This window comes from Podarcis melisellensis, assembly GCF_964234715.1.
Source record: "Podarcis melisellensis genome assembly, chromosome: 5".
NCBI lineage: Eukaryota > Metazoa > Chordata > Lepidosauria > Squamata > Lacertidae > Podarcis > Podarcis melisellensis.
Genome location: NC_138537.1, coordinates 69,206,137 through 69,230,849, shown reverse-complemented (window position 1 = coordinate 69,230,849; position 24,713 = coordinate 69,206,137).

Sequence of the window (24,713 nt, the reverse complement as noted above, 5' to 3'; positions counted from 1 at the left end):
TCTTCATTATTTTAAGGTAAGAAACAGATAAACCTCTGTTCCACCCATTAAAAATTAGGGAGGAATTTGAATTCCATTTATGCCCCTCTCAAAAAGCTCCTGGAGTTGCCTGCAATTTGGCAGACTTAATCTCAATCCATTCTGGAGGGTTTGTTTTCCTATAAATTTCATCCACTTTGGCCAAAAAGGAGGCAGTTACAGATGTTTTTAGATTCACCATTGTACTGAATGAAGAAGCACAGAGCTTCATTTTATTCAAAGTAGCTTGGAACTGGAAACACAGATTGAATCAGGGGGAAAGTGAGAGCACAGAGTATCTCAGAAACAGATTGTAATTTTTTAAAGTGCACAGATACAAGGCAAATCTCAGGGCCTCTTGATCTCTCACCCTCAGATATATATAGTGCACACACTCTGCCTACCTAGACATACACAACAGCAAAGTCTGAGGAATGTTGTCCTAGAACTCCTTCTGCTGCTATCTAGTGCTTTTTTTTTAAGTGCAGAGTTTATTTTTGTTTGTTTATTTGTTTGACTAGAAAAGGATTCAGCTACTAAGCTCATTCCTGCCATCTGACGAGGTCCATCCGAGGCACAGGCTTGCTGCCACAGTTGAAAACAAGTCCTGGGAGAAAGTCCCACTTAGCTGGGGGGGGGGTGTCCCCTTCTCCCTTGCTCTCTGCTGACGGTGTCAGCTGTCTCCTCTGAACTCCATATCAATACCATGGTTAATTTACGGGGCAATAAAAGTTAATTAATGCTGTAGTTACAAAGCCATTACAATGTAATTATTGTTTAATTGGATTATAACTTATGTAATTTCCGACAAAGTGCTTATTGCTTGTGTAATAAAACAGAAGATATTTACAAAGTGATTAATTGTCACTATCAGTAAGCAGAAGGAGCTGCTTAGGAGAGGCGAGGGGAAACGCCGGCCTCTTTGCATAGAAGGTGGCACAAAACACCCCCAACGCCAGGCCTGCAAAGACCACTGGCTCAAGCCACAAGTCAGCCAAGTGTTTGGATGTAGTCTCTTGAGCATTGGTTTGAATTTTCCCCGTTTTGGTGGTATTGTCAGCCTCTTCTCTCTGTCTAGGCTCCCTGTGCCAATCTATTTGTGTGCTGCCAGGAAGCCTTCACACTGTAGTTCTCCCCTTATCAAGACAGGTTCTTTATGTCACAAAAATTATTATTTTTTGAGGGGGTGGTCAGGAGAGAACTTGTCTTTCTATACCTTGACATGTATTTCCAACGTTCCATCTCTAGCCTGACCAAGAAACAGGAACCATGAAGTGTGGGTCTGTGCAGATGACGGGGCTAGCTTGGATCTCTCAGGGCCAAACTAGACATGCACTTAAACACATGGCCACCATCGTGCTTTTCCAAGCTTGAATAATGGCAAGATGGAGGCACTGTGGGTAAGTAGCTCCCGTGTCCAAGAAACCAGCCAAACACCTAACCTAGAAGAAGGTTGCACTCTCCCTGAAGCAGCAGTTTGGGAGATGCTTCTGAATGCAGCTCCGTCGCCGGAGGCTCAGGTAGCCTCAGTGGCTAGAAGTGCCTTTTGCCAACCGTGACTGTTTTGCCAGCCATGGCCATTCCTGGACCAGGGGAGCCTGGCTACAGTAGTTCATGCACTGGTTGCTTCAAGGCTGGATTACTGCAATGCGCTCTATGTGGGGCTTCCCTTGTGCTTGATCTGCTGCTGTTAGCGCTAATGCTGCAGCATGGTTGCTGACAGGAGTGAGGCGTTGTCATCATATAATACCTGTGTTCAGAGGTCTGCACTGGTTGACAATCTGCCACTGGCCCAAGTTCAAGGTGTTTTGCTACCAGTATATAAAGCCCTTAACAACTTGGGACCACTTTACCACATATGCACCCACTCAACTGCTTTGTTCAGCAGAATTTGTACTTTTACAGGTACCACATAACATCTGTAATAACTCAGTTGTGCGGTGTGGCAGCCCCAATACTTTGGAACTCCCTGCCTATTGATATCTTCACTATTTTTTCTTTTTGGCACTTGCTCAGATGCTTGGAAAATTTGTGTGAGTTTCCATTTGTTTGAGTCTATTCTGTTGTGGTTTAAACTTTCTGTATGTTTTAAATTATGGTTGTAAATGTTTTAGTGGTTGTTTTGCTCATGGTGGGGTGTATGGCTCTCTTCTCCCCTCCATATTAGCCTCACAATGATTCTGTGAGGTGCCTTAGACTGTCCAAAGCTTACCCAAGTGAGCTTCATGGGCAAGTGGGGATTTGAACCCTGGTCTCCCAGGTCATCATCCAACTCTTTAACCACTGCACCATACTGGCTCTCAATTTGCAACTCCTCCCTCCACCTTTCATAATGCCTGGATATATTTTTTTTCTACTTGCATATAAGGCTTGACCGACAGGGGTCTTGAGATTGTTAGGTTATTTCCCAAGGAGCAGGAGGGCCCAAGGAAATTTTGGTACATGTGTAGTCTGAGAAATTTCCAAATTACTTGGTGAAAAACCTGAAATGATGACATTAGTAATTCTGTCCCTCAAACAGAAGACTTAAATCTCTCACTCAAAATGGGGAGCCTGGCTCGTGGTTGCTTCTTTTATATTCTTCTACTACTCAGATTTACCAAGGGATAAAGAAAAAGGAAACAAAAAGAGGTGGGAGGGATACTTTGATTCTTTGCAAGTGCCATTTGATTTCTTTATCTCTCTCTTTTTTTCCCCCCTGATGAAACTGGAATGAAGGAAAATCCCTCTGAAACCGAGTAGAATATCAAAACCAGCACACGGCTCACCCAGGTTGCCCTTTCATGTTGAATGAGACTCATCAAGCATTACACAAATGTCTTGTCTTGTCTCCCCTTACACCGAGCAAAAAGGAAGCTTTGGGAACGCAAAGGGCATCAGGCACAGATTAGCACCTGGGGCTATGGATGACTTTCATACTAAGCCACAGGCGCAGAGGAATTAATTCGCTCCTGATACGGCTGCGTGGCCTCAGTGCCTCCCCCTCTGTGCCACAAGACTCAGGACAAGCATGATCTGTGGGCCGTATTTGCTTGTTTAAATATTTATATGACACGCTCCTTGTGCAGAAAAGTTACAGGTGGAGATGGGGAAGAAATTTGACCCTGTGATCCTCGGTATAGAAATTTAATAAATAATTGTCATTATAATAACTGAAGGAGAGTCGCATTTCGAAATCTGTGATACTCCAAATACCACAGTGCAGTTACTCAGCCAAGCAATGTGTACAAAAATGCACATGCTAGGGTGAAGTGTACATATAAGTTCAGACATGCAATGCAAAGAATTGAATAAATAGGCTTAAATATTCTTTCATATCAGTTGCAGTTCTTTTCCAAATTCTAGACAGCAACCAAAGAGAGGATAAAAAGTGATACTGCTTAGGGGTTTGGGTCTATCTTGTCTTGTCTCTTTGCCTCATTTCTTTAAAAATGGGGTATCGTTCCTCAAATTAATATGATCTTTTATTTGCCAAGATTGAAATATATTTTTGATACATCCATTTTTAAAGGACCATGCCCCCTGAAATATGCAAATATGTAAAGAATTGAATACACAGGCTTTTGTCTCTTCCTTCTATTTTGTCATATAGTCCTCCAACCTTAAAATAATTTCTCCTTGCTCAAAACGCACAGAAAGCCACCAAGTGGCTGCAAAGTCTAATGAATCAGCACTGCCAGGGAGAACCTGCAACTCATGACTTAATTTCTCAGACAGAAACAAAACATTTTAAAACCAATGGCCTGGAGAGCAAATAAAGGCCTTCTTCCACCTTTGAGCAATGACCAGATGGATAGCACCGAAAAGGTGAAGAATTACAGTTTTCCATTATGATAAAAAGTAAAAATATAAAACCTCTCACATTCCTTGTCCTGAGCAATCAAAGGATCAGTATAGTGGAGTAGCATCACACACACATTAAACTTACACAAATTCGAACATATGTGCTTGGTGGGGAAAGCCCTCCATAGCAGGATGCCTGCTGTTGCAGCTCCTGCAAAAATGGCAAGGAACACTTTGGGTGCTTTTCTTCCTCCTTTCCTCTACTAGGATCCCATCTGCCTGTTTAAGGTTTCACTGCAGTCTTTTTCTTCTGCCTTCGCCTCTCTCTGCCTGATGGCCTCTGCCTCCTCTTCCCTTGTTGGTTATCCTTGCCCTCCAGGCTCACACATGGAGGAGTGGCAGGAGAGGCGCGAATAAAAGGGCAAGGCCTCCCCATATGGCTTCCCCTCCCCTTGCCAGCCAGAGGTCAGTGACTATCATGGCCCCATCATTCCCCTCCTCTACCAATTCATCCAGATCCTGCTCAAAAACCAGTGGGAGTGCCTTGCACTCAGACAGGGGAGAGAGGATGAGTCAGAAGACTCCTTAGAGCCCAGGGTCCCCTCTTTGACTCCCTACCATTCAGAAGGCCTTACACACTGACTTTAGGTCCTTACCCCTGCATAAGATGTGACTCTGCTGTGCCGCTTACCTGCTCCTTCACTGTATCAACTTCTTCCACTCATCTTTCAGCTCCTGAATTTCATGGATTGTAACTCCATAGTAATCTATATTTTGTGTAAAAATCCATAGTTAGTTCAATAATACGGATCTCAGTCTATATTCTCTTGTTGATTGCATTTGTCTTCCATTCTAGTTCTTTCCCCTCTTCTGCAAATATCTTATAAAACCCATCTGACAACCATATGTCAGGAGTGCTCTGATGGTGTTTCCTGCTTGGCAGGGGGTTGGACTCGATGGCCCTTGTGGTCTCTTCCAACTCTATGATTCTATGATTCTAATCTTTCAAACTTTTGAGAAAAGTAGCTCAATTTTTTCCATATCTGAATCCTGATTTTTCTGCCTATCTCGTTCCTTCTTGACAAATCTTGTTTCCATACCTGGACTAGGTTTTAATAATGACCATAGATTTCTTTTGTTTTGAGATTACTAACTGAACAACTTTCACAGAGCTAAGTGGCAATCACATTCAAAATTACCTAGGAAGAGGTCCCTTTTAACTCAGCAGGACTTGCTTCTGAGTAGGATTGCACTGCATATTCTTCCATTTTTCTTTTACACTTATTGTGCTATATCTTTACAATACTGTATAGGGAACAGGGTGGTCCAACATTTCATACCAAGTAGGCCACAAGAGTACTTCAACATGGAACCAGCACACTGCCTTGTTGCATGGAGTGGGGTGGGGAGAGCAAAGCTAAAATGTGACACACACACACACACCCCTAGCCCTCATGCTGTCTTCCCAAAGCTGGATAAGCAAAGGCTTTGGGAAGGATGTGCAAGGCTCTGGCAGGGTCCTAGAGCCCTCCTCTTCCTTCCCAAAGCCCAGCGCCTCACTAACTTTGGGAAGGCAGCATGAGGGCTGCATGTTAAGACCACCCTGTTATAGACATTTTACAGATTTCCCCAACCAAATGAAAAAATGCTTCACCGATGCTCCATATCATCTTATAAATATTGTACAAGTGATCTGAAATGCAGTAGATAATCTGGCACGTACAAGACACATGGTGGTGGTAGTGTATGCCCTCCATAATGAAGTTAGGTAATTTAAGCTCTGGTCTCCCGTGGTCTTAAGGAAGGGGTAATATGCATTGCATTACTTCAAAAGTAATCAGGCAACCTTGCTGTTTTGGGGGCCCTTCTGCTCATTCTCCTATGTGGGGAGAAGCCCCCAAGGCACCACTGTACACCCTTGTAGTCAAGAGTCATTTTCATCAGATTATATACTTCCTGTATTAGGAAGCAGCCTCATCAGTTTTTCCTCACATCGCTCACAAAGCTGCCTGTTAAGGAAATGATTCTGCATCCATTGGCCCTGATGGACATGCAATGCAATGTATTGATTCCAAAATGGTTTGTGTGCTACTGGTGGCTCAATGATGAGTCTATGTTGCTGTCCCGCCTGAAGGATGAATGAGGAGAAGTGTCTCATTTCCAGGTACACATTGACATACAGACACACAGCTGGATGCACACCTGTGCTCAAAATACACGTGTCTTCCCAAACTAGCAAAGCAACAGCATGGACCACATCCGTGCCTACAAATGAGGCAGGAGGAAGAGCTTTGCAAGAGTTACTCCACACATAAACCCCAATAATGGAACACTTCCCTTATCCTTTTGCTTTGTCAGAATGTGTTAGGAGCACGTCAGGTGCTTTCCTCCCCCGTTTCTTCCTTTTCAATTTGTGTCTGCCCTGTCAGCAAATTGGCTGCTCTTTCTTTGCAATGACAACTTGGATTCAGCATCAACATCCTAACAGGCTCCAGGAATTACTTTTCCTTCCTTGCTCCCTTCCTTCCTCTGTTTGTTCCCGGACTGTCTGACTGATGATTTTGAGCCAACAGAAAAGGAGCTTTACTGATGCGTTGATGAGCAGAGGCTGATACCGAATGTGATATTCACTCTCTTTCTCCTGCTCTCTCAGTGATAGTTCCTTGTGTGACAGCAGCAATCAGCAAGGTATTTGATTCTTTTGCAGGCACTGATCATATGAGCAGTTCTGGTTCCATGGAAAGGAGACAATGAGGGTCTTATTTTTTGTAGGTGTCAATAGGTCAGTGTCCGGTGACCTCCTAAAGAAACCCTTCTTGATGGCTGCAGTATCTTGTCTTCCTTTGGCTAAAGACCAATGATAGCTGCTGCTTCTTCTTTTTTTAAGAGACAATTGAAGGCAGTATGAACAATAAATTTTTATTTTTATTTTGGTGCTGTGCACACCCTCTTCTACAAAAGTATTTGGATAAACAAGTTATTATGGCTTGGGCAGTACTTTAAATACTTACACAACTAGTGTGACCAAAGATCTGAGAAGGAAGGAAGGAAGGAAGGAAGGAAGGAAGGAAGGAAGGAAGGAAGGAAGGAAGGGAGGGAGGGAGGGAGGGAGGGAGGGAGGGTACATGTCATTGGAAATACTGTCTCCATTGTGCCACAATTCAACTCTCTTAAAAACTATTGTTGGCATTCAACCTTAAATGAATGTAATTACAATGCTGGACCAGGGATTCTTCTAAATGTTATTCTTCAGCATCCTAGGTGGAAGGAACGATCATTCTCTGGACCAGATCTTGCATTTCCAGGGAACAGTAGGCAGAACAGTCTGCTCATAAGATTTCATCTCTTTCTGAAACTTCCCCAATGACACATGTGCCTGCTCCAATTCCTGTAAGGCTCTTTGTCCCTTCCCTTCTCACACCCCTGCTTCATATAATTTTAGTTTTTAAAACAACATTTTTTTCCCCAGCCTCTTCATACATTTCAATGTGATGCTTTCTTTTTTATAGCCTATGTGGGTTTTTGAAATAATACTGGGGATGGAGTGCCGATGGGTGGAGAGGCGGGAAGGAGGTAGCTTTGTAAGTGATGCAGCAGTCAACCAGCCAAACAACATTCTGCACAGCCAACCTCTCACTGATGCAGGGAGGACCAGTTGCTTCTGGCCCCAATTCTCTTGAATAGCTGTCCCCCCAAAACTTTAAATTCACCAATGCTTTAGAAGGTGAGACAAAAAGTGGGCACTCCCAGGCAATTCTTCTTTATTCCTTAAGTCCCACCTCTGCTCTGTGCCATTTCTGAAGTCCTGCATGGGTGGTCTCCAAAGGCAGAGGTGAATTAAAATCTTCAGTGAGAATTTCTAGTTTCTAACTCAGCAGTATGAGCCACTGAACATAAATATTCTGTTGAGCTCTGCCGCTATCAACTTTGCTCGTAGCTCCATCTTTTACTGGGTCCCACAGGCAGCAAGAGACAATGACAGAGTGGGTTTGCAGCAACTTTTGCTTTTTGCAGTTCTCAAGATCAGTATCTTTTGGCTGCGCATCATCATTTCCACTACCTGGCCTACCCCTTAGTTTGCTGGCAAGTTCTCTAGTGAAAGAAGCAAGGAGATTGTTGGAGTTCAAGTGGTGTAAGACAAGGGATGATCAAATTTGTCAGTTTCAGTTTCTCTCTGTTTCTCATTTTTCCAATCTTAAGCTCAGTTTCCCACAATTCTGCATCAGTTTGGGAATTCCTCCCCACTCCAGCCCTCATTAAAATTTATCGTTTTAGCCTACATGTTTCCTGATATACCCTTTTTTGACAAGCAATTTGCTGTATGTTATTTCCATGAACATCTACTTAGGTACACTTTCCCCTAATATAGACGTTTTTTGTGCACTGTCACTAGGTTGGACGAATGAATTGCAGAACTTGGAGAAGTGCAACTGTTAAAGAATACCTGCATTTCTGTTTGTGTATTATTTTGGAAAGTGCGAATCAGGTACCGTAATTTCACATTACAAATGAAAACCAAACTGAATTTGTCCTCCATCCCTAGGTAGAATTTGTCATATGGATGACCAAACATGAGTAAGGGCACATAATTGTGCCAAAGAAGGCCTGATTTAGTGCTTCAGACAACTGCGCTGAAAGAACTGCATGATTAGCTACCAAACTATGGTTTTGCTGTTGGACACACAGCCCTAAATAAGGTGAGACCAGGATACCTAGCAAATTTTCTCCTGCATTCATCCCTTGCTAATTGCTAAGATCTTTATAGGTTGCCTTGTAGACTTTCTTAGTGATGGCACCTGCCCTCTGTAATATCTTCCCACATTCGAAAGTTGGAAGCAGTAGTTACATTTTAAGCACCTCTTGAAAACACAACTTTTTATGCAGGCTTTCCCTGGGTTAAATAGTTGTACCATACCCAAGTCTGGCCCACTCATGAGGTGGTAGGATCCACAGGGGCAGCAGATCTTGATGTAGATCTTTATTCCACCTTTGTTCCTGATGCAGATCTTCAATCTCCCCCCATCCCCACTTCATACCTGGTGGGGAGGGGGAGCCATTTTGTGGTTCCCCTCAGGTGCCAAAATGCCTTGGGCCAGTCTGACCATACCATTCTGTTTTTATTGATTTGTGTATTAACAGTTTTACTGTTTTCTTTTGTAAGATTACATATTCATAGGTTGTGTAAACTGATTAGGGGTCATGCATGTTATATGAAACACAAAACTCTTCCAAGAAATCCAGTGTCAAAGAGGTTTTTGTGCCTGTGATGTTCATTTCGAACACCTGGTATTCTGCAAGCATGGAGTTCCTTTGCTCATCTTGCTGCCTGCATATTTTTTTTGCATTGTACCTGTACTCCGACTGCTGAAAACTAAGCTGGGAAAGAGATAAGTAGCTGGGACAAAAACAGATCAAGCTCAGACAGAAATAATGTCATTGACATTCATTAAATCAAGTGCTGATGCCATGCTTGAAAAGGTTTGCTCTGGGATAACCAGGGATTATGGGCTCAGTCCAGAAGTTAAAGCTAACTCCTGGAGGCAAAATCTGGATGCTCCTCATGTTTGCTTCTGGACTTAACAACCTATGAACACATCAGTCCCTTTCACATTAAAGAAATAGCTCAGGTCTGCGGCTTGTAATGCCTTGTCATTCTTATCATTCAAATTCTGTTAAATATATGTAGGTAAACACGTTTTAGTTTTGAAAGCCATTATCTCTGACAGGTCTTGCCATGGGCAGTCACGGTCACTATCTATATAGTATGCTGGCCCCAAAATTCATCACTTTTCAGATGCAAGTTTTATTGACTGAGTCTACAGGTTATTTGTTAAATTAGTGGATGGATGGAGTGAAGACAGTTGTCCATTTAAATAACCTCATTTATCTTCCTAAATAACTCACAGTCACCTGGATGGCCCGCATGCCAGAAGAAACCATCTTTCTTTCTTCATGCTTCCAGGAGAATTTTTAGGAATTTATTGTTCAGTGCTGACTATAGATCATAACAAACGAAACAGAGCTGTACCTGATCGTTGTGGTTTCCAAACACTTTCCTTCCTCAGGCTGTGGTGATGGCTACTAACTTAGATGGTTTTAAAGGGGGTGGTGGAGACAAAACAGAGGATAAGTCTATCAGTGGCTCCTAGCCATGAGAGAAGGGACTTGCTTCTCATTGAGATTAAGGGGCAAGATGGGAATTAGGGGGGAAATGTGCAGATAAGGTTGACATTGAGATTTCAGCAAATTCCACCCTCAGTAAGCATGATGAACCTCTGTCATTGCTTAGGGGAGCTAGGGACATTTGGAAACTGCACATCCATCTCCAAAGAAGAACATTATGGATTGTGGAAGACCAGTTTGGCCCCATCCATTGGTCACAGGTGTAGCTGTAGGCACTGGAGGCTGGTCCATAAGAACAAATGGGGAACTGCCCCACCAACCTCAATCTGTCCTCAGCCAGCCCCCACTGACGTGCATTGTTACTTACAACCTGTCCAGGGGGTGGCACAGATGGCCAGCTTCCTCCTACATAGTCTCAATGTTTCCCTTGTGGAACTCAACAGGAGGGAGATGGGGACAAAAGTAGAATTATCCGGTTCTGACTGCCAGTGGCTCTGCCTGTACCTGTCAATGGTGCTTTGGTGTCCTTCTTTGCGCCTTGCCTGTCCCAGTGGAACCAGCTGCTGCTCGCTTCAGGGAGCTCTGCTTCCTCAACCCTTCCTCAACTGCTTCCTCAACACAAGCCTCCAACTACCAATTGCCCTGAGACTTCAGAGTTGAAGAGCAGCATGCACTGGTCTCTGCCATTGGTCAGGGAACCAAGATCTGCTGGGTTGTGTGGCTGTGGGTTTTGTTGATAGGTATCTGCATGTTATGGCAATCTGCTGTAAGTTGCCTTGAAAGTCATGTCACAGAAAGCCTGTCATATATTCTCTAAGCAATAAATAAACATTCTCCCTCTCCCCCTTCACCCCCATCTGTTCTGGGGGTTCCCAGGTGTGCATGCTGGAAGGTGAGCCCCATTGTGCAAGCCTAAGTCATTATGTTCATGCAGTTTTTTGGTTGAATACCACCCTAAATTCCTGCCTTGACCCTTCCTCCGAATGGAGCACAGGATGGCAAACAACAAGAGGAAAACAATACAATTGAAACAAAAGATTAAAAACATCTAGTAACATTTAAAAGCAGTTAATACTTTCAGCGTTGCTAGGAACAGGCTATTTCAGTTGTCAAATACCTAGGTGAACAGGAATATTTTAAATTCCTCCTCGTTGTTCATAATGAGGGAGACAGAGGCATAAATGGAGAATTGCTACAGAGGAGGCCCCATTTTAGTGCCTTGTTTAGCTGGAAGTGCCAAGTCTAGTTCTCAATCAGATGGTAAAGCTCAGTCAAGAAGAAAGGTTCTAATCTAGCTTTCTTCTTCCCATGTTGGTTTTCTGTCTGCAGGAATTCAGCCCCCAACACCTGTGGCAGAGCCTGCCATCTACCTGCAGCCTGAAGTGGTACAACTCAAATGCAGCTTTGCCATCTCAGTGAGAACTAGGTATTGCTCAGGTGGCACTGAACCTTTGTGGTAGAAACTAGGGATTGGTGAGAAATCTGATTCATTAAGAGGGAAACTTAGTTAATTTGTACTTTCCGAATCAATGGGTCAATTGAGAAACAGCTATCCTTTGACATTCACACGACTCTTTTTTTGTAGTGTGGTTCCCCAGCCAGGAAACGTGTACAAAATACATATTCTAGGGTAAAGTGTGCAGTTGCATATATTGGTGAAACTAACATGAAAAAACGTTCTCTAGTAGGGAAAATTGCTTTGCAGAATTAGATGCATTAGCCAAAAAATTGTTTCTTGGGGGAAATTCACACTAAAATGCTGGTGAAGTTTCACGATGATTTAAAAAAAAAAAATCCACACCACAAATTGCTGCAGAGATGTGGACCCTATTATCAGGCATCCCTGAGAAGCAGATATGAAGAACTAAGGATGCTTAAAAGCCTAGACTGCTAAGCCTTTCCTGAAGGCATCAACATGCAGGAAACACCATCTCAGGATTTATTCAAAGTTCCCAGAAGAGCTGTTGTGTGTGTGTGGGGGGGGGGGAATCCATTTTCACTTTGCAAAGGCTTCTTGGGCAATTTGTAAATTTAGTCAATGGGAAATGAGAGAGAGAGAGAGACAGAGAGAGAAGACCAATTTCAACCAGCTTTTTCATGCTCAACTGGTTGTTTATGCATGTGACAGTTGCTTGCAGGGGGGAGGGGGTGTTCCTCCACTGGCAGAAGTACAGGCAAAGGCGTAAAATGTTTTGCCTTTGGGGAGTGAATCATTTTACAGGATGCCATCGCTGGATGTTTAGGCTTGTGGAAGACAGAACTCCATTAAAGGTGTTACGGTCAAAAGTGTATACAAGATGACTTCGCGCTGGATAAAAGGATTTAATAGCTTGGCAGGAGTGGGCTGAGGATGGCTGGCTGCTAATGGGATCTAGGAGCCAACAGTTCAAGTCTAGGCCAGGTGAGCTGCCACTGAAAGCAACAAAAAGACAGCTACCTGCTTATCAAATAGCTTATAAAGTTGCTGCCTTTGAGGCTAGACTGGTGCTTTTTGCTACTACAGCAGGAAAGACTCCAGCCTCTCCCATGGGGAGAGGAGGGAAGCGAACCCACCATCAACTCTGCAGAAAGACCAGCTGTGTCTGGTTCCTCCTCCCACAATTGTTAACCAGAGACAGTCTAAATCAGTGGGAGAGAAGCAAAGCAAGCAGGGCTGCTCTATCTGTAAGGTGGACATGTGTGCCAAATTAGAGGACAGTCATTGTTTTGATTTGGGACGCGGGTGGCGCTGTGGGTTAAACCACAGAGCCTGGGACTTGCCGATCAGAAGGTTGGCGGTTTGAATCCCCGCGATGGGGTGAGCTCCCATTGCTCAGTCCCTGCTCCTGCCAACCTAGCAATTCGAAAGCACATCAAAGTGCAAATAGATAAATAGGTACCGCTGCTCTGGTTTCGCCAGAAGTGGCTTAGTCATGCTGGCCACATGACCTGGAAGCTGTATGCCAGCTCCCTCGGCCAATAAAGCGAGATGAGCGTCGCAACCCCAGAGTCGGTCATGACTGGACCCAATGGTCACAGATCCCTTTATCTTTTTTATTGTTTTGATTGAGTTCTCTATCAGAAAGGCTGCTGGGTCCAATGCCAGATTAAAGGTAAAGGAGCCCATCAACAGTGGGCAAGCTTATGTTTGCACACCCACCACCCTCTTATCTTCCATCCAGGGAAGCAAGAAACACTATCAGCATTCAAAGGCACATTGCAGGCAATCAAAAACCCTCAAGGAAGCTGCACCACAAGGTCATGTGGCCTGGGGGGGGAGATAAAGAGGGCTGGTGGCCACATTCATCCCCTCCCCAGGCCTAATGTTCCCCACCCTTGGCATAAGGTCTGAAATGGGTGGTTGTTGTATGGGTTTGTGCCCACTCTTTCCCCCATCATCTCTGTTCTTTGGTTTTGCACGCTTCTTTTTATGCTTTTCAAAAACCCACAAACGCCGTTTGACCAGAGAGTGGGGAGAAAGAATGGTGTGTGTACACACTGTAAGGAATGCCTCCACCATATCAGCTTCAGCTCTTTGGAGTGAACCACATGTGTGTCTCCAAACAGCATTCATGGAGAAATACGCAAGATAGCACTATTCAGTCTACACTGTTATGCTTCCTGTTTGTTTCAGACTCATTATACTTAGGGAGGGCCCTAGCTCAATGGGACCATATGCTTTCAGGTGGGGTTGGGAATGGGTCCTCCTGTCTGAAACCAGGAGACTCTGTAAAGCAATTGCCAGTTAGGGTCAACCATATTGAGCTAGTGCAGGTGAAACCTGTGATGATTCACTGGGCAAGAGATATTGGCCATCATATATTGCTTATCAAGAATTAGAATCTGGGTCTACTATGCTCAAACCAACCAACCTGTCTAATAGTGATTCTATTCTGACTCATGTTCTGGCATTTCCCTAATACAAAATTAATTAAACTTCAGTAGGAGCACCTGTAGCGCACTATACCAGAGTTACAGGTTCTTAAACTCTTTTATTTCAATGGACTTCAGGAGTACATAACTCTGAATTGGATTGTGTCCAATGGCTCTTAGGATAGTCCATAAAGGATCTATTATTACCCCCAGGGAAGTGGCCGTGTCTATCTGCTGAGTTCATATTAAGACTCTTCCAGCATGCTGCATCATCAGATTTATGTTTTAAGCATTCGTGTATAGTATCATTTTATTTTATTTTTATTTTTTCCCCTTTCAGAAAACAAATTTATTAAAGGAATCTTTCAGACGGCTCAAATTAAATAATGTGGCATTAACAAATAAAGTTTTATATCTTGGGATGCCACAAGAAAGGAATTGCTGTAATACAAATAGCTATTTAATGCTATAACAGAAGGGGAGAAAGTCTATTTTTCATCAGCTCACGACAGCCATTTGTTATCTCCCCCTGGCCTCGCCATCGCAAATCATCGCAGAACCCTGGAGCAAAAATATCACAAATGTAAAGCAATATAATGTCATCTGTTCCCTGAGATATGTAATAATGCATTTCTCTCACACACAACAACAACAACAATGCCCCACCCCCCAGCTACCCTATAACACATTCTAACCCCACCTCACCCTCCAACTCCCCCCCCAATCCCTCTTCTGTCTCTCATGCTTATTTTAGGGAACTAAAATAAAATAGTTCTGATTCGGAGAGAAATAAAGAGGCAAAGAGATGGTCTGAAGAGGGAGTTGGAGAAATGTTTGCAGCTCAGTTGCAGACAGAAAGAAACCATAGTTGTGGCTTAAAGCAATTATATACAGACAAGAGACCTGCAGCCCACAGTCTGGGTTGTACTGTCCATGTGAAGGTCAGTCTTCTTCACCTCTGCAACTCTCTGTCATCTGCACCTCTCCTCTGTGCTCATTCTGGCTCTCCATTGGCCTATCAGGTTCCTTCTTTCCTGGATGTTTCCTCCACCTTCCTGTGCACCATCCCATCTTCCAACCTTGCCGTCTAGCCTCACTTCGCCTTCCATTGGCTCTTCCTTGTGCCATGCTACATCAACCTCATGTTCTCAGATCTTATGCCTGCCCTGTTTCTCCACAGGATCTCCACTGGCCTTTTGCCTAAATGATACCCAAAATACACACAGCAGTCCATTTAGACAAGAAAAAGCTGTTTCTGACATATGTCTGCATGGGTGTGGGGAAGGAAGCATATGCATCTTTTTTTGTTGCCTGCCATTTCCTTGTTTCATATAGCTAAGTTCAGTGGTGGCTGGTGTTCACTGGGACTGAGACAGTGGAAGGCGGGGAGACCAGCAGTTGTTGAAGCCCCCAGTCAATGACAGGTGGAACCAACTAATTCTAGTTTTGTCCTCTAGAAGGAAGGTAACAGTCAAGTGCCACCCCCTGGACTAGTTGTAAGTAAGAAGGCAGGCAGCTGGGGGTTGGCTGAGGGCAGAGTGAGGTCAGTGAGGTGGTGCTCCAGTCACGCTACTAGGCCAGGCTCCAGTGGCTATGCACAACCAAACTGAACATTTTCCACATGAATAATAAGATACAAAAGAGCAATATCAATAGCAACACCCCAACAACGAAACCTGAAAAGCAACACCCAGCCCAAGAATCTGCTCAGCAGCCTCAGTTTTTGTAGCTGGAGTCAGTCAGGGCCCACCCTCCCAAGCTAGGTGGTAAAAAGCCAACAATGCAGGGAGCAGGTCTTTTAGAACTCACGGCCAATATGGTCAAAGCCAAGGATAGGTTGTTTGGTAAAAGTCAAACCAGTTCTTCCTCTTCCTTGGAGCTGTCCCAGGTCCTGAAATACTCCATTTGGACCAGCTATGTGGAACCAGGTCTTTGTTCATTGACTAGCACTCATTTCAGGCCCTAACAACCCCACAACCAGAAAATAAGCTGACTGCTTATGTTAGAAGAAGCCAATTGTTTCTGATTGCCGACCCTGTTCTTTGGTCATCATACTATGGGCTGGAACCATGCACACAGGTGTGCCAACACAAGGCACGCCAACAGCAACTGAATATGTAGCATTCTGCTTCTTAGCTCATTTTTCTCCTGCAAAAACAGGATCATTAAGATCAACACAGGCCAGTACCCATTTATGGCAGACTACAAGGTGCTCTTGTTTAAAAACAGGATAATTTCCAAGCTCCCAGAAGGTTGCAATACATGGTGAGCTGTGTTTGACTGTCAGTAGCTCTGTAAGGTCTCAGGCAGAGAGGTCTTCCTCAACACCTCCTACCTGATCCTTGCGACTGGAAATGAATTACATAGCATGTCTTCTACCACTGAGCTACTTTGTCATCTGTATGTATCAGAAAATTTGCAAAAATCATATTAGGCAATTCATTGAGGTCACAGGGATAATTTGCTACCCACATACTTTCACATTAAAAGCCAATTCTTACAATATCCTTACAATATTCATATCTTATGAAATATCCTCAAGAAAACACAGGCTCTAAGGATCTTAACCCTCACAGTTTCCCATGATCCTCTTCCCCTGATTTCCTCTGATACTGTGCACCATCTCTGCTTTTCTAAGCACAAATTATTTGACACCACACATAACCCTCTTTTCAAGAAGGAAAGAGAAAGGTGCATTTATCTCTAGAAAAGCCTCCTTTTTATTACAGTTTGTTCACACTTTTTGCCCTTTGAACAGGTGTAAATCTCAGAGAAATAAAAGTTTGGTATTTCCTCTCTTTCTTCTTTCCGATTTCTCTGCAACAAGTCAGGCAGACACAATAATGACACCCTTTTACACAGTTTTTCCTTTTTCACTCCCTCCTTTTCATGGCAACTACATTGCAAACCTACAAGAAGCTTGTGTTTCAACTCTTCCTCAAGGAATCAGCCTTTTTAATCACAATGATAATATGGACATGTCAAAGGTCTGCTTTCCTAGGATTTTCAGGTTGTTTAGAACTGATGGTGGGTTTTTTTCCTCCCAAAGCTTTAGATCTCCTCTTGCTGCCATTCAATATTTACTGTTCAAAAAAACAACAACAAAAAACCCATTACTACTTTGAGAGAGTTGCCTTCACATCCTCCACTCCTGTTTTGCCAATGTAGATCTTCTGTCCACAAAGTTAGCTCAGTTAAGAATTTGCAATTGCATCCTATTGCTCTGGATTAACCTTGTTGCTCCTTCTCAGAACTGCAGGTTCTGCCTCACATACAATGACATCACAGTCTTGTTCAGTCACTGGTGCTGGTATAAATTGGAGGTAGCCTATTGATGGGTCCTTCAGATGTCTTGGACTACAGCTCCCATCATCCCTGACCATTGACCATCCTGACCTGGGCTGATGAGAATTGTAACCCAAAACATGTGTAAGGTACCACATTTGCTACCCCAGTTTAAATGAAAGCAGGAAAGTCAGGAAAGATACATGTGCTGGCTCTGTGTTCCGGCATTACTTTCATGAAAGGATGGACAAATCCATCAATTTTGGTTTCTCTCAGCTTCTCATTTTACCAGTCTTAAGTTCAGTTCTCCCCATTTCGGCATCAGTTAGTGATTTTTAAAATTTATTTTAAAAGTCTATGCAAACATTAGTAAGCAAGTGCTTACTAGACTTTGAGAAGGAGATGGAAAGGTCCCCTCTTCAGTGCTCTATGCGGAGGAACTAGTCACACTGTCCTAAATCCACTTCTGCATAAAGAGCAGAATGGTTCCTTTTTCTTTTCCTACTGGGCTTCTAGTATGACCCAATGGGAGAATGAGGGGCAGCAGAGAACATCTTCGAGCTATATTGCTGATTTTGTGTGCTCTGAAAAGCAGAAGCTTCTCTCTTTTGGAACCACCTGATGTCTGGGAATAAACATTTTCAAACATGAGACTGAAAATGGGATTTGCTTTAAATCAGCTTCTAAAGCAGAGCAAATCTTGCATTTTCTCAGGATTTACATTCAATTTCTCTTCCACATTCCTTTCTGGACTGAGGGTGTCTATTTGTGACACACACAAAATGAGAGAGGCTCCAGGCACGCTTCTCAGCCATATGTATGGAAGTCAACCTTATTTGTTTTATTTTGAAATATATAGACTGGGTGTGGGTGAACCTTTGGCCCTCCAGATGTTGCTGAACTACAACTCCCATCATGCTTGGCCATTGGCCATGCTTGCTGGGGCTGATGGGAGTTGTATTTCAGCAACAACTGGTGGGCCAAAGGTCAAAGCAACAACAAAAGAGGTTTATAATGCAAGGAACGTCAATATAAATCTTTGCAATGAAACAGTTTAAAAAGCACCAATAATCCACTTCCACAGAAAGATATCTCTAAATTTGTCTGGCAGGGCAAAAAGCCCAGAATTAAGTTTAAGATATTAACGGACGCGAAAGAAAGAGGGGGCTTTGCCCTGCCAGACTTAAAGTTGTATTATGAAGCCGCAGCTTTTTGCTGGCTAAAAGATTGGCTACTTCTTGAGGACACGGATGTGCTGGATTTGGAAGGTTTTAACAATGCATTTGGATGGCATGCATACTTATGGTATGATAAGGTTAAGATTAATAAGGCCTTTAAGAACCATATTGTCAGAAAAGCAATATTTAATGTCTGGACAAAATACAAAGACTTATTGGAGAACAAAACACCGAGGTGGTTGTCACCCTTGGAGGCTAAGGCCCGAAAAAGACCTAATATGGAGGCCAACTGGCCAAAATATTGGGAAATTTTAGAAAGAGACGGAGACAATTGGAAATTGCAGAGTTTAGAGAAAATGAAAGATAAAGTGCGAGACTGGTTACATTATGCTCAGATTAAAGAAGTGTTTAAGAATGATAAAAAGCTAGGATTCCAGGTGGAGAAATCGAAATTGGAAACAGAATTGTTAGAACCTAAGACCAAGGTACTTTCAAAAATGTATAACTTGCTGCTGAAATGGAACACACAAGACGAAATGGTTAAATCAGCTATGATAAAATGGGCTCAGGATATTGGGCATAACATAATGTTTGAGGACTGGGAAAGGTTGTGGACCACTGGGTTGAACTTCACTGCATGTAATGCTCTGAAGGAAAATGTAATGAAAATGATATATAGATGGTACATGACCCCAGTGAAATTGGCTAAAATATACCATTCGTCTGATAATAAATGTTGGAAATGTAAGGAAAATGAAGGAACATTCTTTCACCTCTGGTGGACCTGTCCTAGAGTGAAGGCCTTCTGGGAAATGATTTATAATGAGCTAAAAAAGGTGTTTAAGTATACCTTTACTAAGAAACCAGAGGCCTTCCTTCTGGGCATTGTCGGCCAGAATGTGTTAAAGAAGGACAGAACATTTTTTATGTATGCTACAACGGCGGCAAGGATACTTATTGCTAAGAATTGGAAAACTCAAGATCTACCCACACTGGAAGAATGGCAGATGCAGCTGATGGACTATATGCAACTAGCCGAGATGACTGGCAGAATCCGCGACCTGGGAGAGGAGAGGGTTGAAGAAGACTGGAAGAAATTCAAGATTTATCTACAAAAGTACTGTAATTTGGCTGAATGCTAACAAAGATGCCAGAGTCGAAACAACTGTCTACCATCAAATTATATTTTATATTAGAGTTTAACCTAAATTATTGGATTTAAGATTTTAAACAAAACGATAATTTGCTTGGAAAAATTCTTTTTTTAATGATGCAAGTGGAAGCAGGAGGCGTGAGGGAGTCCAAAGTAGAATGAAAAGATGTTATAAAATTTATTTTGTTTGTTAAATATGTATTTGTATGAAAAAAATCTTAATAAAAAATTATATAAAAAAAAATATAAAAAGCACCAATAATCACAATTAAAACAAAAATAACCCGCAACCCCCAAATCACCAGATGATAGGGGATCCAACTGCTGATGGCCAGCACAGAATGGGTTGAAGAAGAGAGTGTTGATACAGACCTTTAATAGCACTCTGAACACACAGACCTTGTTCAGGGATGGGGAAATCACTCTGTGGCCTGGGAGATAGGAAGCCCAGAGCACTTGTTCTTTAGATATTCCTTTTATGAAGAGGCACGTAGTAAGACCATTGATCCCCTACTGGTGAGGCTCGCTGACCTCCCAGAAAAGCAAAAATTCCACCTTTTCCTCTTAGGCAAAGATCAGAAGACGACCAGGATGGTCGCCAGATTCTGTGTACAGATCTGTAGGCACAGATGATCTCCCAACACAAACTAGTTCGTTAAGAAAATCCCCATATTCGGTTCCATGGGTGACTGTGGGTCAGCTCACTGCAGTAGTTTATTTCTGTACATTGTTTTTGAATTTATTGTTGTACATTGTTTTAATTGTTTGTCTTCCTTCTGTGACTTTACCCCTAAGTGTGTTTTATAAACTGGTCTCCGACCGTAATAAATTATCTAATCTCTGTGGCCCACTGGTTGCTGGACTTTTAACTCCCATCAGCCTCAGCCTGCCTGGTCAGGGATGATAGAAGTTGCAGTTCAACATTAGGAGGGTCACAAGTTCCCTTCCTTGGCCTAGTAATGAGAACAGGAGTAGCCAATGGGGTTTCCTCCAGATGTTTTGGACTACAACTCCCATCAGCCCCAGCTAGGATGGTTGGTGGTCACAGATGATGGGAGTTGTAGTCCCAAACATCTTGCAGGGCATCCCATTGCCCATCCCTGTGTTGGATCAGTTCGGGCTTTATACTGAACACAGTAGAGACACTGTTTGCTGGGTGGCAGTTGTCTTTCTCCCTTAGTTGTCTTCCATATGACCTCTACTTGCACATATTGTTGCTTCTTCCACAAGTCAGGGCTTATCCACATTTATCTTTCCTCCAAGCTGTCCTGACATGATCTGCACTTTCAAGCTCCATGTCTGAGTGCTTCTTTTTAAAATTTATTGCTCCGGAGCTTTCCCCATGAAAACCCACTCTTCAAAGCTGAATTGGAGCAATCCACAGAAAACCCAAATTGCCATTTGTTGCTTTTCAGCTTTAAAGAGCAAGTGGAAACCATTGCTATTTGTTTGATGGGAGACTATCACTACATAGGGAGACTGCAACTGCAAATTTCATATTACCACCACCTCCTCCTCCTCCTCCTCCTCCTCCTCCTCCTTCAATAATAAAATAACCAATGGCTAGTATTTGGCCAAAAAACCTTACCAGAATTATTTCTGCCTTCCCGTCCGCATGACACATTCATTCCTCACGGCTTCTCCCTCTCTTTCCTCCAACCATTGTTTTATTCATCTCCTTCCAGCTGGGCTCCAGCAGCGAGAAGACGCTCTCCTTTGACTTTGGCGTGTTAGAGTGTAAAAGAGCTGACCTGGCCAAGGATCAAACTTGACCCTAAACTGTTGGGGGAAATTTGCAGACAGTCTCATGCCTCCCTTCCCAACCTCTCAGCTCTTTCACAAGACCTGAGAATGTTACCTCTGATCTCTTGAAGCAAGAGGCTGCTGCAGGGGGAGATGGGTTTCGGAGTGGCTGTGATTTGCAGCCAGTTGAGGCAAACATGAAGGGGCAAGAGACGGACAAAAAGTGGGGATAAATCTATTCATAGTATCACGAGGAGGGGTTTTTTTTTGGGGGGGGGGTTCCTGTTGTAGCAACGTCTGACAGGTGATGTGTGCTGATCAGCAAATAAAGGACTATCCTGAAGTCCTTCTCTTTCTTCTTAAGCACACTGGCCTAGCAAGACCATTTGAACTTGGCCAGAAATTGTTCTGCCTCACTTCTCTTCCCTTGTATCAAGAACACCACATTTTTAAAGAAATGACTGGTTTTGCTTTAATTATAAGGCTAGATGTGGCGAGTGATGAAGCAGGGAGTGGTTGGAAAAGGGAAGAAGAACACATCTCATGTTCATGCCTGCCTACTTAGAAGCAAGCTCCACTGAGTTCAGCGCATAGGAGCCAACTCCAAGGGGCCGAGGGGTCTTTGCTCCCCCCGTAAAATATTTAAGGGGGCTGCCCCCCAAGTTGATGGCCATTGCTATTCAAATGGTGTGTGTGCACCATGTCATGTGATCAGTTACATGCCCACCCCCATATTTTGTTCAAGTTGGCACCCCTGGTTCAGTGGGCCTTTTTCCTCTTAGGATTTCAACCTTAATTGCAGGATAAACCAAGCCAGCCCAGGCCCGAGTAGTTGCATAAACGTTCTTGAAGCTCCTTAAACCTCAATCCTATCTATGCTTTCCAAGAGCAGTAGGTCCTATTGAAGTCAATAGGAGTTATTGCAGGGCAGATAAGTATAGGACTGCACCATTTGAAGAGGAAAGGCAGGAGACAAAATTTGGCAAATGAGTAAAAATATAGGCAGACAGCTATAGGGCCCTTTCCTCATTTTCTAGGAGTCAGGGAGAAAGAGCTCTGCCACTCAGCTCCATAGCAGTTTGTACATTCTGTACTGATATAAACAAACAGTGCAATTCTGTTCATCAGGTGTGGGGAACATTTGATCTTCCAGATGTTGCTGGGCTTCCAGATGTTGCTGGACAACTCCCAGTCATGCTGACTGGGGCTGATGGAAGTTCTAGTTTGACAACACCTAGAGGGCCAAAAGTTCCCCATTTCTTCCTCTTTCTTTCTTTCTTTCTTTCTTTCTTTCTTTCTTTCTTTCTTTCTTTCTTTCTTTCATTGAATTCATATACTGCTCTGTACCCGGAGGTCCCAGGGCGGTTCACAGAACAATTTGCTCAAGAGTCCGTCCCACTATACTCAGTGGTCTTTTTCACTCATAAACCAATTACAGCCAGTGATGGCCAAACTTGGCCCTCCAGCTGTTTTGGGACTACAATTCCCATCATCCCTGACCACTGGTCCTGTTAGCTAGCGATGATGGGAGTTGTAGTCCCAAAACAGCTGGAGGGCCAAGTTTGGCCATCACTGAATTACACCATTGCAGTCTTAGGCTGCAAGCCTAGCTATGTCTGCTCAGAAGTAAGTCCCATTGGACTCAATTGGCCTTACTCCCAAGTAAGCAAGGTCAGCACTGCAGCCTTCACCTCACACACACAATGAAATGTTAACGCACATTGATAAAATGCCAAGCGGCAGCGTGGCTGTGAAATACGGGTCTGGATATGAAAAGACCAAGCAAAAGGTTGAGAGAGAAGGGCACCCCCTCCGTGGCAAGTGTTTCCCATGTTGCATTTGGCAACATGTGTTTGTGATAATCGCCATTTTAATCAACATGTGCTCTGTCTGCATGTGTCAGGTTGTGGGGTTGTTGGGGGTTTTTTTTGTCATCAGCCCCTTTCCTTGCAGCTGGGAGGTGGGAAGTGAGTGGGAGCGAGAGAGCTTTAGACCCCGACCATGTGGGTCTCTTTCCTCCTCATTATCTCATGGTTGCCGTTTCTTCGCTCTCTGCACTTTTCAAAGGACCCCATTATTTCCAATCTCCTTCACTTGTCAAAAGTAATTTGGGGATTTATTATTATTATTAAGACAACATGGCCCTCGACCCCCTCGGTCTCTGTGGGGTGGGGGTGGGGGGCTGCCTCTCTCCTTTCAAACCTTCACCTTCCCATTTCCATTCACACCCCCTTCCCACCCTGCCGGCCCCTCTCCCTTCTCTCTGGACAAGGCTGCTGAGCTCACATTCAGCAAGCAGAACTCCAGTCCCAATTAGCAGCCTTCCCAAAGGGACAGGAATTTTAATTAGTAGGCCGGTCAATTATATCAATGGACAGTCTTACCTTTCATTCCTTTCCACAGCATTCTGTTTTCAGTCCCTTAGCAGTCCTTTTGCCCCCAAGTGTCTGGCCTTCCCAGGAATGGCTGCCTCCAAACCACAAAAAAATCACTTGGTTTTTAGATCCTAGCTAAGGGATGTCCGTTTCTGGTTCTCTTGGTTTCTTGTTTTCTGCACTCTTAAATCCAGTTCTCTGCAGCCACCTGTGAGTTTTGTCTTTATGAATCCTTGTGAAAATTCTTGAGCATTTCAGAGCAAATTTCTCCTAACAGACAGATTTGTACATGCAGTCTCAACCAATGTGCACACTTTTACAAACAAGAGTTTTAAATGAGCAGCTACTTCAAAGAACGGTGCTGTCTCCACTGACTGAACTGTCTCCATTGAATGGCTAGTCATTTCCACTGCACTGAGAGTAGAGTTTTCAACATTTTTTGTATGGACAGCTGACCTCCATGTAACATCAGATATGGTACAGTGGACGCTTGGGTTGTGAACGTGAGCCATGCGGGATGTATGTTCACAACCCACAGCATCCGCAAACCACAGCTGCGCATCTGCGCACGCGCGGGTTGCAATTCAGCAATTATGCGCAATTTAGCATTTATGCGCATGCACGACCGCCAAAACCCGGAAGTAACCCGTTCCAGTACTTCTGGGTTTCAGGGGTCCATAACCCGAAAAAAATGCAACCTGAAGCATCTGTAAACCGAGGTATGACAGTATTTGGTAATCCACTCCATTACAAAGACAATTTGCCATGTGCCACTGAGGGGCTGGGGTGAGGTAGAGGAGATCAAGTCTATCATCCAAAAAACTAGTTGCACAGTTCTTTGGATTGTGGTCACAGTGACTTTGGGGGGCCAGATGTAGAAGCCTAGGCATGTGGCAACTAATAAATAGAAGATAGCTCCTCCATTCACAAAGACGTGTTTCGATAATACTGAACAAGGAGACAAACCCTCCAATTCCACCTGTTTAGTCATCTCAGAAACTTGTTTCCCATCCCTGCATCTGAGTGGCGATGGAGCGCCGTAGCAGCTCAGTTGACAGAGCACCTGCTTTGCAGAATCCCTTCGGGCACCCGAGTCTCGCCAGACACACGAAGCATGAAGCATCACCCTCGGCCCCGAATACATTGATCTCGGTGCGTTATTGATCGAATAAATCTGACATTTGAGCTCATTATCGTTAAACG